A 13,283-nucleotide genomic window follows, 5' to 3' on the forward strand; every position below is an offset into this window, starting at 1 on the left:
ATGGCAACTAATCAAGGAGAGAACCAATCTAGATGTAAGAAGAAATGTCCTGACAATTAGAACAATTAATCAGTGGAATGACTTGCCTCCAGAATTTCTGGGTGCTTCATCACTGGAGGTTTTTAAGAAGAAACATTTGTCTGAAATGGTATAGAATTTCCTGCTTGAGCAAGGGGGTGGACTAGAAGAACTCCAAGGTCCCTTCAAACTCCTATTGTTTTCTAGCTTACACCCCTGGTATTCTCTAATAATCTTATTAGTACCAATCCTATCTGATTGTAACAATCAGTAAGTAACAATCCTATCTGATCCTGCTTATTTTCTAATCCCAGACAAGGTACAAGTATGATGGGACCAGAGTTCCCAGGATTCCTAACCAACAATCCAATGTTTGGAAATTCTGGATGCTGAAGTTTCAAGTCTGAAGAATGGGGAAGATAACTGTACAGTCTAATCTAATTGGAATCGAAAGCACATCTAAATGAGCAGATGGCTGAAATTTCCTATATAGTAAGCATTTCCTGTTTGATGGCCAATTCTGCAATGCAAACTTTGATCAACACCTTGGAATTGTATTCTTCTACAAAGGAGAATACTTTGGCCACCTAATGAGAAGGAAGGACTCACTGGAGAAGAGCCTAATGCTGAGGAAGATTGAGGGCAAAAGAAGAAGGGGATGGCAGAATGAGGTGGCTGTATGGAATCACTGAAGCAGTAAAGATGAGCTTAAATGGACTCCAGAGGATGATAGAGGACAGGAAGACCTGGAGGAACATTGTCCATGGGGTTGTAATGGGTCGGACATGACTTCACAACAAACAACAACAACAACAACAACAACAACAACAACAAAGGAGTATGTGTAACTTTTTAGAAGTGGAGAACTGCTGTAATTGGTAGGAATAAAATAAATTTACTTGAGTGGAAATTTTAGATTTTAAGCTACAGTACTTCATATATTTTATTTCAGTCTATAATAGAATGGATGTAGAGAAGACTAGTATGCCTATCATGAATTATGTGTTTATTAGATGTTGTTTACATTGTTGATTTCCATTAAGAAAACTACAGAGAAAATAGTTTGGGCATGTGTTATAGTGACTATATAAAAGTGTTTAAAAGTGTGTGGGGAAAGCATTTGACTTGGATAGTCCACTTCCACTTGCCTGCCTATGAAAGAAACTTATGTTCATGAATACAATTGTTAGTTTTTTCCCTTTAAAACTCTTCATTGAGATATTTATGTACTCTATGATAAAAATGTACCTCAGGCAACATTTCATTTGATTTACAAAATCAGAGAGAGACCAGAGATTTATGGGATTAGAAAGAGGAAGTTTATCCAGTACATAAAGCTCTTTTCATCTGCTTTGTGTTCTCTGTTTGATTCCTATTTGGCGGTAAAATATATTTTCTGCACATCATTATTATAGTTGGCTTTTGTCACAGACATTGGAAGATACTGAGATCATAACCAATCCACCCTCAGTCTTCTCCTATGTGTATGTTGACAGTTTCCAGTTTTTTTCAATGCTGAAAGTAATATACATGAGTGCACAAGAATGTAACATGTTTGAATTTCAGGCCCATTTCAAATATCACAAAATGGCTGTTAGTGTATGTTTCCATGGCAAGGGAATATAAGGGAACAGGTGATAAAACACTTTATAAACATGCATGTGATGTCATGCAAGCATAAAAATGGAATTTGTATTAAGATACGATGGACATTTTGTCATTTTGTCATAGTTGTGATTAAGTCATATCTATGGTTACCAAGATTATGCAGCCAATCACAAAGAATTGTGGAAGGGGGAAGACAAATTGTAAGCTTGCCTCTCCCCATTATCCCAAGATACTCAATCAATCAATCAATCAATCAATCAATCAATCAATCACCCTAGTGGAAAAATTTCAATGCAAAGCATTAAGTTGCTACTTTTATTTTCCAAGAATGCCTGATTTGGGACCAAGAGGCATGCTTTGAAATAAAGGGGATGCTGGAAGTTATTGCTTTGGTTTGCAGCAGACCATTTTCCCATTTTGAAACAACAACAACAATGCTAAAAACAACAGTAAAAACACTAATAACAATAACAACACTACCAGTCAATGATATTTGTAATATATTTTTTAAATGTTCCGTTGACTGTGTTTCATATTTACTGAATAAAATATATAATAATAATATATATAATCCCCAGTGAGGCACTACCTTGACATGGTTGTAGAGCTTGCCTACTCCAAGGATAATGAGAGCTACACCAGAGTTTCAACCATACTGGGCAGGTGTCATCAGAGGAGCTAGATGAAGAGTGCTTACAAATCATATGATGAGATGTAATTTATAGACACATACTGGGTCATTACCCAGTGCAACAAGAAGTGCACTAGGTGTTGGAGTTCCTGCACATTTGGTGACAAATGGGCTACAAAAATAAGGATTGTGGCTGACCAATTAGGGCCAGGAGCTGCAGGATTACTGAAAGAAAAGTTGTTAACTGTCACAAATATACAAAGATTGAAAACAAATAAATAATGGTTTGCTATTACAAATCAAATCCAATAGGGAGAAGATATCTGAAAAGAATGCACCTGTTCTGGAAAAAACATCGAGAGTCATAAATAACAGAACTAAGGCAAGCAGATCAACATTGATTTATAATACAAAATAACGTATTTGCAGAAGAAGAAATGGGAAAACTGCAAAGGTCTACCCAAGGCAAATATATTGAAGACTTGCCAGAAGTAGCTCAGATAGTTTCGGGGGCAAACTAGGGGGAGTCAGTAGTGGAGGGTAGCATAGTTATAGAATTGTTTTTATTCCTAAAACAGGCACCCTCTCCTCTGCCTTCAACAAAGCCTTCTAACTAAAAAAAACCCCAAGAGGAACTGAAACAGAAAATAACTGAACCTGCAGAAAAGCACAAAAACAACAGAAAAACATTGCCTGCATTGAAGCTTGATCCAGCACAAATATTAAAAGATGCCAACACTGTAATAGCAAACAAAGTGCCAGCTCACTGCAAGAAGCAAACCAACCAACCAACCAATCAATCAAAATAGAGCTGGAAGGGACCTTGAAGGTCTTCTAGTCTGACCCCCTGCTCAAGCAGACAAGTAAGTAAGCTGGAACAGATGAAAGAAAAAAGCTGAAGAAGTAGAAGACCAAACAATATCTGATCAAGAAACATCACTTAGAAACAAAGAATGTGAAGGAAGCACTAGAAACACAGAAGCAAATAACAACCAAAATCCACCTTAGGAGTTACAAAGCTTGAATTACAGACTATAGGCAGAATTTCCAATTCACTCCAATCAGAAGCATTTCTACTAATCCATCAATGGAGAAACTGTAATGAACCAGTCAAGACCTGACAAAAAAGAAACAGTGCAGTTTTGGGTGAGAACCCAAAGAAATATAAGAATGCAGCTTGGATAAAGGAAGTGGATAAAAATGAAAAAGAATCTGAAATGAAATAACTTTTAACAACAGCAGAAATGGTGGATACTCATCTTCAAAATACTACATTTTCCCCTTGGAACAGATGGGTCCTTTCAAGGATGGTTGTGTGTTTACAAAATGCATACTTCATAGCACAAACTAGTTTGTGTAATGCTGAATGCCATGTTATATCATCAAGCACTTCATGTTCCAGAAGATATTTTCCTAAAGGAAATATATCATTCTGGAATACTTGGATTAGTTTATTAGGGAAACAAACAAAATATTGAGATGAAGTAGTCTGTTTTTCGCCTCCTATTTATTTATTGAATTACCAGGCTGAGTTTCTCTTTTTTTCACTTCTGTGAAGCATTAAAAATGCATTATAGATTTTGATATTTTCCCCAATTTTTATAAGTTAGTCTAGACTCTAGATTGTTGGATGTGCTAGATACCAAAGAAAGTATTTTTTTAATCAGCTTGCAAAGCTGTAACAGTGTACAGTCTTTTGAATTGCATAGTTATGCAGAACACAAAAACCCTTGGAAAGCAAATGTATGGCTTGCAGTTAGTTGTTTTGAGAGTATTTATAATTGAATTTCATGGTTACTTATTTTCAATATGAAATCTAGCAATCACATAATACGATCAAATAATACTGAAAAAGAAGCCATTGCCCTGTAAAGGCTGACTTTAAAGTCTTCCTTTAAAAAAAAAGCAGTTCTGTACTGGGGGGGGGGGGGGAAATTGCACTGCAGTAGCTGTTAACAAATTACAACAAATATTGCCCTAGCTAAATATGGTTGAAATTATACATATTTTTTTCCTGAACAGACTGCAGTATGTAACTTTGGCTGCATCTCAAATAAAACTTTGGTTGCATGCTCAAAAGGATTGGAGGAAGCATGAAAAAGACTCTGTCACTTTAAAGGCTTCCTCCCCCTTCCTACACCTCCATCCACTAATTGCCTGCGGCAAATCTTTTTGGGGAATTGCGTGCAAACTCTGACATAACCTTGGGCTTAACATAAACTAAACTCTCTCAGGTCATTGGCAAATAACAGGTATATCCGGTTATGCTTTTGTTGTACCTGTCTACTCACAAATTAAAAATGTATGTAAAGTACCCCTAATCAAAGGCAGGAAAAAAAGAGAGATAAAACTAATAGTCGTGCTATTTTTACACACTTTATCAACATCATTAGCAGCAGATGAAATAAAGCTCTAAGATCTGCCTGGCAGCCCAAACATTCAGACTGCTGGGAGTAATTCAGGAGTCCTTAAAAGCATTGCAATTGGTTGAATGATTGATTTAATTTGATTTATAGGACTACCCATTTTAATACACAAGTCTTGGATGCTCACGACAACATAATCTGAGACCACGAGTCCAATCACTTAAAGATGGCATGCAGGGCACTGTTCATATATGGGAGCATCTCAAAGCTGGAGATTAAGATATTTCTTGCTTTTCTTTATTGATACAGAAAAAAGAGACTAAATTCAACACTCTCATCTGGAATTTGCCCCTTGGATCTCTCCTGGGTCTGCAGAATATTTGGAGAATAACCAGATTAACATAACAACATAACATGTAATTAGGTTTAAATATGACACAAAGAAGTCATGACCACCACTATGTCAAATCATAATTTCTTAAAAAGAAACAGTAAAGGCTTTAGGAGGGGCATTTGAATTCAATTAAAATCATGCCATTTTTAATCTGTTGTATTTTGTGTAAATGAGCCGCAAATTTGTCCATATAAGGTCCGTGTCTATAGGCAATCCAGCCATAAGTGGCTAGTTCAATGAGGTCCCCAATACATTGAGTAAAAGGGAGAGTCTATTTATCTTTCCAGTGCTGTAATATCAGTCTTTTGACCATAATAAGGGCACACAGAATCCATTATACTGGAATTGTCAAGTTTCAAGTACTGTGTAGTTCAACAGAATATTATGGGTCAAAAATTTTAGCTTTTATCCACAGTCATATTTATATAGTCTGTTATGCAAAAAGAATGACAGTTATATAAATATATTATATTAGAAATTTATGTATGCATGTGTGTGTATGTGTGTGTTTATGTATGTATATATTGTCTGTCTGTCTGTCTGTATATATAATATAGATATATAATTATATTTACTGTTAAAATTATACTTTTTTCCTTTATTGCATTTTATTTGTAAACACACTTTATGTTTAATTGCACTTTGATATTTTTATCTTTGAGTTTTGTTCTTTCTTGCTTCTTTTTGCCATTATTTTAACAACAAAACATTTTTAAAAAATAAAACAAAGTTAACAGCATAGTTCAAAAATGTAAAGAATATGTTTATTTTAAATTAGAAAAAGTGAATAAAACAAAGGAAGCAAATTTTTTGTTTTAAAATCTCAAAAAGCTAATCAGGGTCAGATTGTATTATTTACTTAACCACAGGAAAATCCCAGGACTATTGGGAAGTCAACAAAACATCTCAGAAGAGAAAGGCAAGCCAATTTTGCACTGTTGCCAAGGCAACTACACAGAAATGTCCATGAAGTCACTAGCAATCAAGCTTGATAAAAAGGTCATCTTATCTACTTATTAGACTATATTAATATTAAATTGATCCCATTTGTTAACATGTCCTGAACATTCTCCTATCTCCACCAGACACTTACTGGAATATATGCTAGTATGCTATTCTGTGCCAAGTAAATTCCTTTCAATGGACCTCAAATAATCTCCTTGAGAACAGTGGAAGCACAGATGAAATTGGAGCTTGCCTGCCTTCCTGTCTCTTTCCCTCCACCACCACCCCAAGGGTGAAATGCTACTGGTTCGGATCGGTTCACCCAAACTAGTAGTAAAAAAAGCTCGAACCAGTATTTCCGATGGTCCACTGTGACGCGCGATTTATATTAGCTAGAAAGCAGGATTTCCTACTTTCTAGCTAATCTAAATTGTGTGGCACAGCGGATTTCCTGCCCTCACTGTTCTGCTTACCTTTGCAGGTGTGTTTGGTAGCAGGCTCCGCTCACCCACCCGTACTTCATCACATCTGTTTTTGACGCTCTGAGCTTGCGTGGAAGGTTCTGTGCATGTGCGGAGGTGGTTCGTGCAAGCGCTCACATTTGCGAACCGGTAGCGAAGGTAAGTAGATTTCACCCCTGCCTCACCCTCTTGTATTAGTATATGCACTGATAAAATACATGATCAAAAAAAAACTAGGCGAAAGAGTGCTTGAATTCTGGTGATTTTTAATTTTCCTACATTCCATTCCTGGTTTACCGCAGGTAGGTCCCTCAGGGCAGCCAAAAGTAATTAACATAGGAGATTCAGCATTTCCTCTAATAAAGTTGACAGGATAATCTCATCAAATAAATGAGAAACCGTTCTCTGAGATAACTGTAGTAGATAGAGACATGTCACAGCAGTTACAAGGATTTCTGTCAACAACTACCACTAGGAGTTCTTAACACACACACAAAAAAGCTACCCTGATCCAGCTCCATGGTAATTTTTACAAGATCCTACACAGTGGGGAGAAAGGAGAAATGGAACTTCTGTGGAACTTCTCTCAGACTACATAGGCAAATCCACAGTGTGAATTTCTATGCCCTCGGGATAGCATATTCTGCATTTTCTTGGAAATAAAATACGTCATTTCCTTAAATCATTTATTGCATTTATTATTATTCTTTGAAGTGTGAATTAGACATCTTTGATTTGGCAGGAAATGGTAAAGAAGGTTGGTGAGTATCTACTGTCTGAACTTCCTGGGGAGAGAGGTTGTCATAAATAAAATATTTTTCTTTAAGAAAAATATCCCAATAATAATGCCAGCAGGGTAGAAATATTTAACTAAATATTTAAGGTGAAACTATTTATCCATGTTCATCTCAATTATCCTGTCCTACTTCACAATTTAGCAATAAATGCTACTGCAACCAATAATTGCTCCCAATGAAATATCCGAGAGTATTTATTATAACCATTCTCATAATTTCTCTATCCTTCTTTCTCTTTTGTTCTCTTACCAAACAGATGTACAAATTTTTCACCCCACCTGTAAAACCAGGTAGAAGGGATCTGTTAAGGTCTCTGACAAGTTGCAGAAATTCGAATGTAGGCATCCAATGAGATAGCTTTCCAGTCTCTTCTTGAACACGTCATCTCTCAGATTACAGGCCTATTGACGTTTTTCATTATTTTTGGCAAAATCATTACATCATTTGTTTTGCACACTCAGCAAATGCAGGAGGCCACAGTTTAGAAAATATTCTTTGCTCAGTGTTTGAGTAGGGCATGTGGTAGAAGTTCATCCTGAAGATATGGCTTGGGGTTTTCTAATATCCTGAGCTTTGTGTCCCTCAGATCCTTTCATCTATCCTGCCTAGCATAGATTCCTAGCAATAGCAAAAGTACTTAGACTTATATATATCACTCCACAGTGCCTTATAGCCCTCTCTAAGCAGTTTACAGAGTCAGCATATTGCCCCCAACAATCTGGGTTCTCGTTTTACCCACCTCAGATGGATGGAAGGCTGAGTCAACCTGGAGCCTGGTGAGATTCGAACTGCCAAATTGCAGGCAGCTGGCAGTCAGCAGAAGTAGCCTGCAGTACTGCATTCTAACCACTGTGCCACCAAAGCAATATTATCTCCTGAGGATAATATGGCTGGGATCCATCCATATTGCAGCTATTTATATCTTGGAATGCTGTGGATGAAAAGGTCTCATTATTTTTGTAAAATAGTAAATACTAACAAAGATAGCACCAAAAGCATTAAGCCAATGGTGGGATTCAATTTTTTTTTACTACCAGTTCTGTGGTGTGGCTTGGTGGGCATGACAGAGGAAGGCTACTGTAAAATCTCCATTCCCTCCCCACTCCTCGGGAAGGTTACTGCAAAATTCCCATTTCCTCCCAATCAGCTGGGACTCGGGAGGCAGAGAATAGATGGGGGCGGGGCCAGTCAGAGGTGGCATTTACCAGTTCCCCAAACTACTCAACATTTCCACTACCGGTTCTCCAGAACTGGTCAGAACCTGCTGAATACCACCTTTGCATTAAGCTTCTTGGATACAATCCCAAAACATCTGGAGTACCACTTAAACTCCATTGACATTGACAAAACCAACATCAGTCAATTGCACAAGGCAGCATTACTTGGAACAACTTGTGTCCTAACACAATACCTCTAGCAACCTAAAACAATGTTTGCCTATCTCAGATTCTTGAGAAGGATTTGTTAGGTGGATAAAAATGCGAGATCCAGCCTAAATATCTGGTGGTTGAATGCAACTAACCATAATAACATTGTACTTTGAGGCAAAGGCTAATTGAAGTACTTGATTTTCATTCTAAAATTTACTTATTTACCTTCTGTGGTTTGGAACTTGTCTGCAATAAGATGGATTGGATATCATCCCTTGTTACACTTAGATTGCAAATAATAAAATTCTGAAAATTAGCAACTGCAACTGCAACTGCCTCTCTGGTTAGTTTATCACCTGAAAATAGTCCCCAACCCTTTTTTAAATGGCTTTTGGAACTTTCTTGCCCCCAAGTCAAAAATTTTCTTTATTTTTAAACAGGAGAACCCTTTAGTAAGACATAAGGCGGGTTTGACACATGAAAAATGAAAATCATCCATCTCTTCCAGTTCAATTTGTTAAAGTCCTAAAATGTCTAGCTGAATCCACATGAATGGGACAGCTCTTTCCATTTTCTATCAGTGTCCCATCCACTGCTCTCCAGAAATATTAACTTCAATTCCCTGGCACTAAAAAGTGACCTACCTCTCATTTATGCCTCTCATTATGGCCAACTCAACAAACTGTACTTTATTCAATAAAACATGGTTGCACGATTTAGCACAATGGAGCAAAGTTTAAACATTCAGCGGCAAATCTGGGTTTTTGGATTTCACTGTTCTGTTGCTAAATGATAGATTGGGCGGGCTGCCAGATGAGTGGATGAGGTGAAAGTTTGGCAAGTGTTTTGTACTATCTTGCTTTAAAAAAAATGTTGAGGTTCTACCAGCAGGTGGCACAATATTTATTCAATTTTGGTGAATTGAAAAACTAACTTGGATCAGACCATTATTTCTGAATGGGAGACCACAAGTAAATTTCAGGACTGACAGCTGGACTAGAAAACTGAAAAAATAATCTAAATGATAGTGGCAAGCAATTTCTCTACTGTTGCCCAGAAAAATCACATGGATGTATCCATAGAATTACCCACGTGTATGTAATGATGAGATGAATTGCACTTGAGAGAGTCTATAGTACTGTTGCTTCTTTTTAATCAGCTAAATTCATTTACAACATAAAGGTAGTATATTACTGATCCAGTGGTAAAATATGTGGGAGGAGTACTGCAACAGCTCACTTATCTATTTAACAAAATGCAGGTTGCAGTAGTTGAAGGGGGTGGGATCTTAGATCTGACCAATAAAATAGAATGAAAGCATTAAATTTTGAAAAAGTTTTGAAATGACCACATACCTCCTGGGTATGCTGAACTGCTTCACTGACCCTAGGGCTTATCTTTGCCCTAACCCTCAGCTTCTCAGAGAATTAAGTGAAGCTGTCAGTGAGTGAAACTGAGGCCTTGTGTATGCAAAGCACTCAAATTCTGTTCAGATGGAGGTGGGGTGTATGGTTATGCACACTAATCCTGCCCTTGCAGTCTTCTCTGCATGTCTTTTGATGTATGTATCTGAGCATTTTTCCCCCAGGCGGTTTTCTGAAAGGAATAGGGTGCAACTATGCTAGGTGCTACAAGCCAGAGAAGCCCCATGAAAAATAGGTTTAAGGCTTTGTAGAAAATTATCACCCAGAAAAATGAAATATCCTAGGAAATATCGAAAAGGCAGAATATTATATTTCCCTGTATATGAAAAGTGTGAGATATTAAAACCCAGTTTTTATGCTCACAATTCAAAACACAAGTCTGGTTCACAATTCAAAAGTTTTTATTGCAAAGAAATTGAAGAAGCAGTTGCAAGCGCGGCCTCCCAGATTCTTCCCCATGGCTTAATACAAGGAGCGCAAAGACATATTTCAAGTAATACAATTTATATGTTTCTACTCATCATACATGACGCTTAAGCCCTCCCCATTTTCTTTGAAGTGAATTCGCATTTCAGCATGACTTTTCCTGCAGACCCCTTTTTTTCCCTTATCTGTGCTTCTTTTGTTGTTAAGGCAGCGGATGTTTATCATCTCTCTCACCAATTGGTGTGCTTGTCTGTATTTCAAAGTTCTTGATTTTACAATCAAGAAAAACAGCGCCAAGAGTCTCACACCTTTGTGTTACATTTTACACTTTATACGAAAGAGTAACTTGTTATTTATTTATTTCCTTCAAAAGGAAGAAACATGTTTTAAAGACAGAATACTTCCCTGCAGCTTCCTGCCCACCCCCCTTTGTCAATGGGCCATTGAGATGCCCAAACCAGTCCCTTTACATAATAAAGAGTTATCCCTGTCAGCTCAGGGATAACTCTTCAGGCATGATTAGCCTTCACCCACTCACCACATGGCATCTGAGAACTCAACCAAACCTGGATTCAAAACACAGCCTAGAGAGTTGCCCCTGCATGGCCCCATGGGAGTCTGACAACCAATCAGAATACAAGCTCAAGATCAAAGGCCAGAGAGGGCATAAAACCAGGAACTTTGAGCATCTCAGCCCTCCCTTTTCTTCTTCCTCTCCCAACATTGAAGCATGTGATCACCTTTTCTTTTCGGGACTCAAGCCATGTGGTCCTGTTCACCATTAAACCATCTTTCCAAGCAGCTTCCATGTCTCCAGTGTCTTTTTCCCCACTTGGAGCCGAACCCAGAAGGACATTTCTTTCAACAGCTTTGAAATGGAGGCTGGTAAGAAGAGAAGAAGTCTAAGATAAACATTATTTCCTCAGGTCTCTCAGAATCTTTACATGTATGGATCTGTGTATGGATCTGTGGAAGTGTACAAATATCTTTATATATTTCATTGGTATATTCTGTGCATGTATGAGACATCCATACACATATATCATTTCTACCCAATAAATACCTAAGGCGAACTAAAACTTACAATCAATCAATGAAACTTCCCCAAAATTACAGGTTCTATCCATTGATAATTGCAATCTCATCAGTCTTTTAATCCTGATTGACGGCACCAAAGTAGAATTACTCAAGACAGCATAAGACTCACAAATTCCCATCTGCTTCTGAGAACAGGGAAATGAAAGGTGTGAAAGTAAATGTTTTTATTCACGTAGCTGGAGGCCTTTTCTTGGAACAATTTACATGTCTTCCTTAGTATATACAATTTCTGCAAGCAGAGCTGAGGGAAGCAGAGATAATGGTGGATGTGTTGACTGAGGATTATGTGTTAGGGGCCTTGGTTTTTGTATCTGGCATTCTATATTTTATATATATATATATATATATATATATATATATATATATATATGTATGTATGTATGTATGTATGTATGTATGTATGTATGTATGTGTGTATATATATATGTATGTATGTATGTATGTATGTATGTATGTATGTATGTATATATATATATATATATATATATATATATATATATATATATATATATATATATATATATATATATATATAATCTTTTTTGAATTTATGTTTTTTTTGTTTGCGACAGTGTGTTGCTTAGAATTGTAAGGTGGGCAGCTATATGATTTTTTAAAAATAAATAAATAAGCAAAAAAGGAGAAGTATAGTCTCTATGTACAATATACCTACAAAGATCAGAACCATATAAGTCAGGTTTGGAAGCCTGTTGGAAGAAATATCCTTCTGGGTTTAGTTTCAAGTGGGGGAAAAGACACTGAAAACATGGTGACTGTTTAGAAAGATGGTTTTAATAGTGGACAGGATCACATGCCTTGAAGATGTTGAGTGAAGAAGAAAAAGGGCAAGGTGCTGAGAGTGTCTGAGTTTTATACCCTCTCCGGGCTTTTGAATTTGAGCTTGTATTCTAATTGGTTGTCAGACTCCCATGGGGACATGCAGGGGCAACTCGGTAGGCTGTCCTGAGTCCCAGGCTTGGTTGAGCCTTGCTGGGTGATGTAATCTTCCAGGTACCATGTGGTGAGATAGGTAGAGGGCTAATCCTACCTTTGGCGGATCTTGGGTGAGGGCATTTGCCTATGAATAGATCTAGCTATCTCTTTATCTCTTAAGTGTAAGGCATCTGCTGTGGGCTGTTGAGGATGGTGGGGGCTATTAAGGGTGAGTCTGCTTCCTGCCTAAAAAAAAACATGTTTAACTCCCAGAATTCTACAGATTTAAATCAGAAACAAGGAGAGACTAGATGTCCTAAGGCGGTGTTTTTTTTTAAAAAAAAATTTGGCAACTTTAAGATGGTTGGGCTTCAGCTCCTAGAATTCCCCAAGCCAGCAGGCTGAAATCTATGCTGTTTTTTCAGTGCTTTTTAAGCAGAATTCAACAATCTGATTTCTATGTCTGCAGCATTTTCCCCTCAAGCTGAAATTGATGTTGTCATATCCAATTGTACATGTCTAAAGAGCCAAAATAATCATATTCAGGAAGTGCCGGATGTATAGAAACAACTTTTCCCAGTGAGGGAGGTGCTGCACAACTGTTCAGGGCTATGTTTTTGGATGATTTGTTTCTTCCTTCCTCATCCCCTACTCTTCTACTCCCCCCTCTTTTTTTGGGGGGGGGGGCTGTTCCAGTTGGACCTTTCTTGAGCAGCAAAATTCTCTTCCAGATGAGAGTGTTAAAGTGTTACTCCATTTCATGAGCCAGCCAAAAAAAAATACGCTTGCACAAAATTTACTGCTCATGTTGC

Source organism: Thamnophis sirtalis, unplaced genomic scaffold, assembly GCF_051295495.1.
Source record: "Thamnophis sirtalis isolate CommonGarterSnake01/CBP01778 unplaced genomic scaffold, rThaSir2_p1.2 scaffold_6, whole genome shotgun sequence".
Taxonomy (NCBI): domain Eukaryota; kingdom Metazoa; phylum Chordata; class Lepidosauria; order Squamata; family Natricidae; genus Thamnophis; species Thamnophis sirtalis.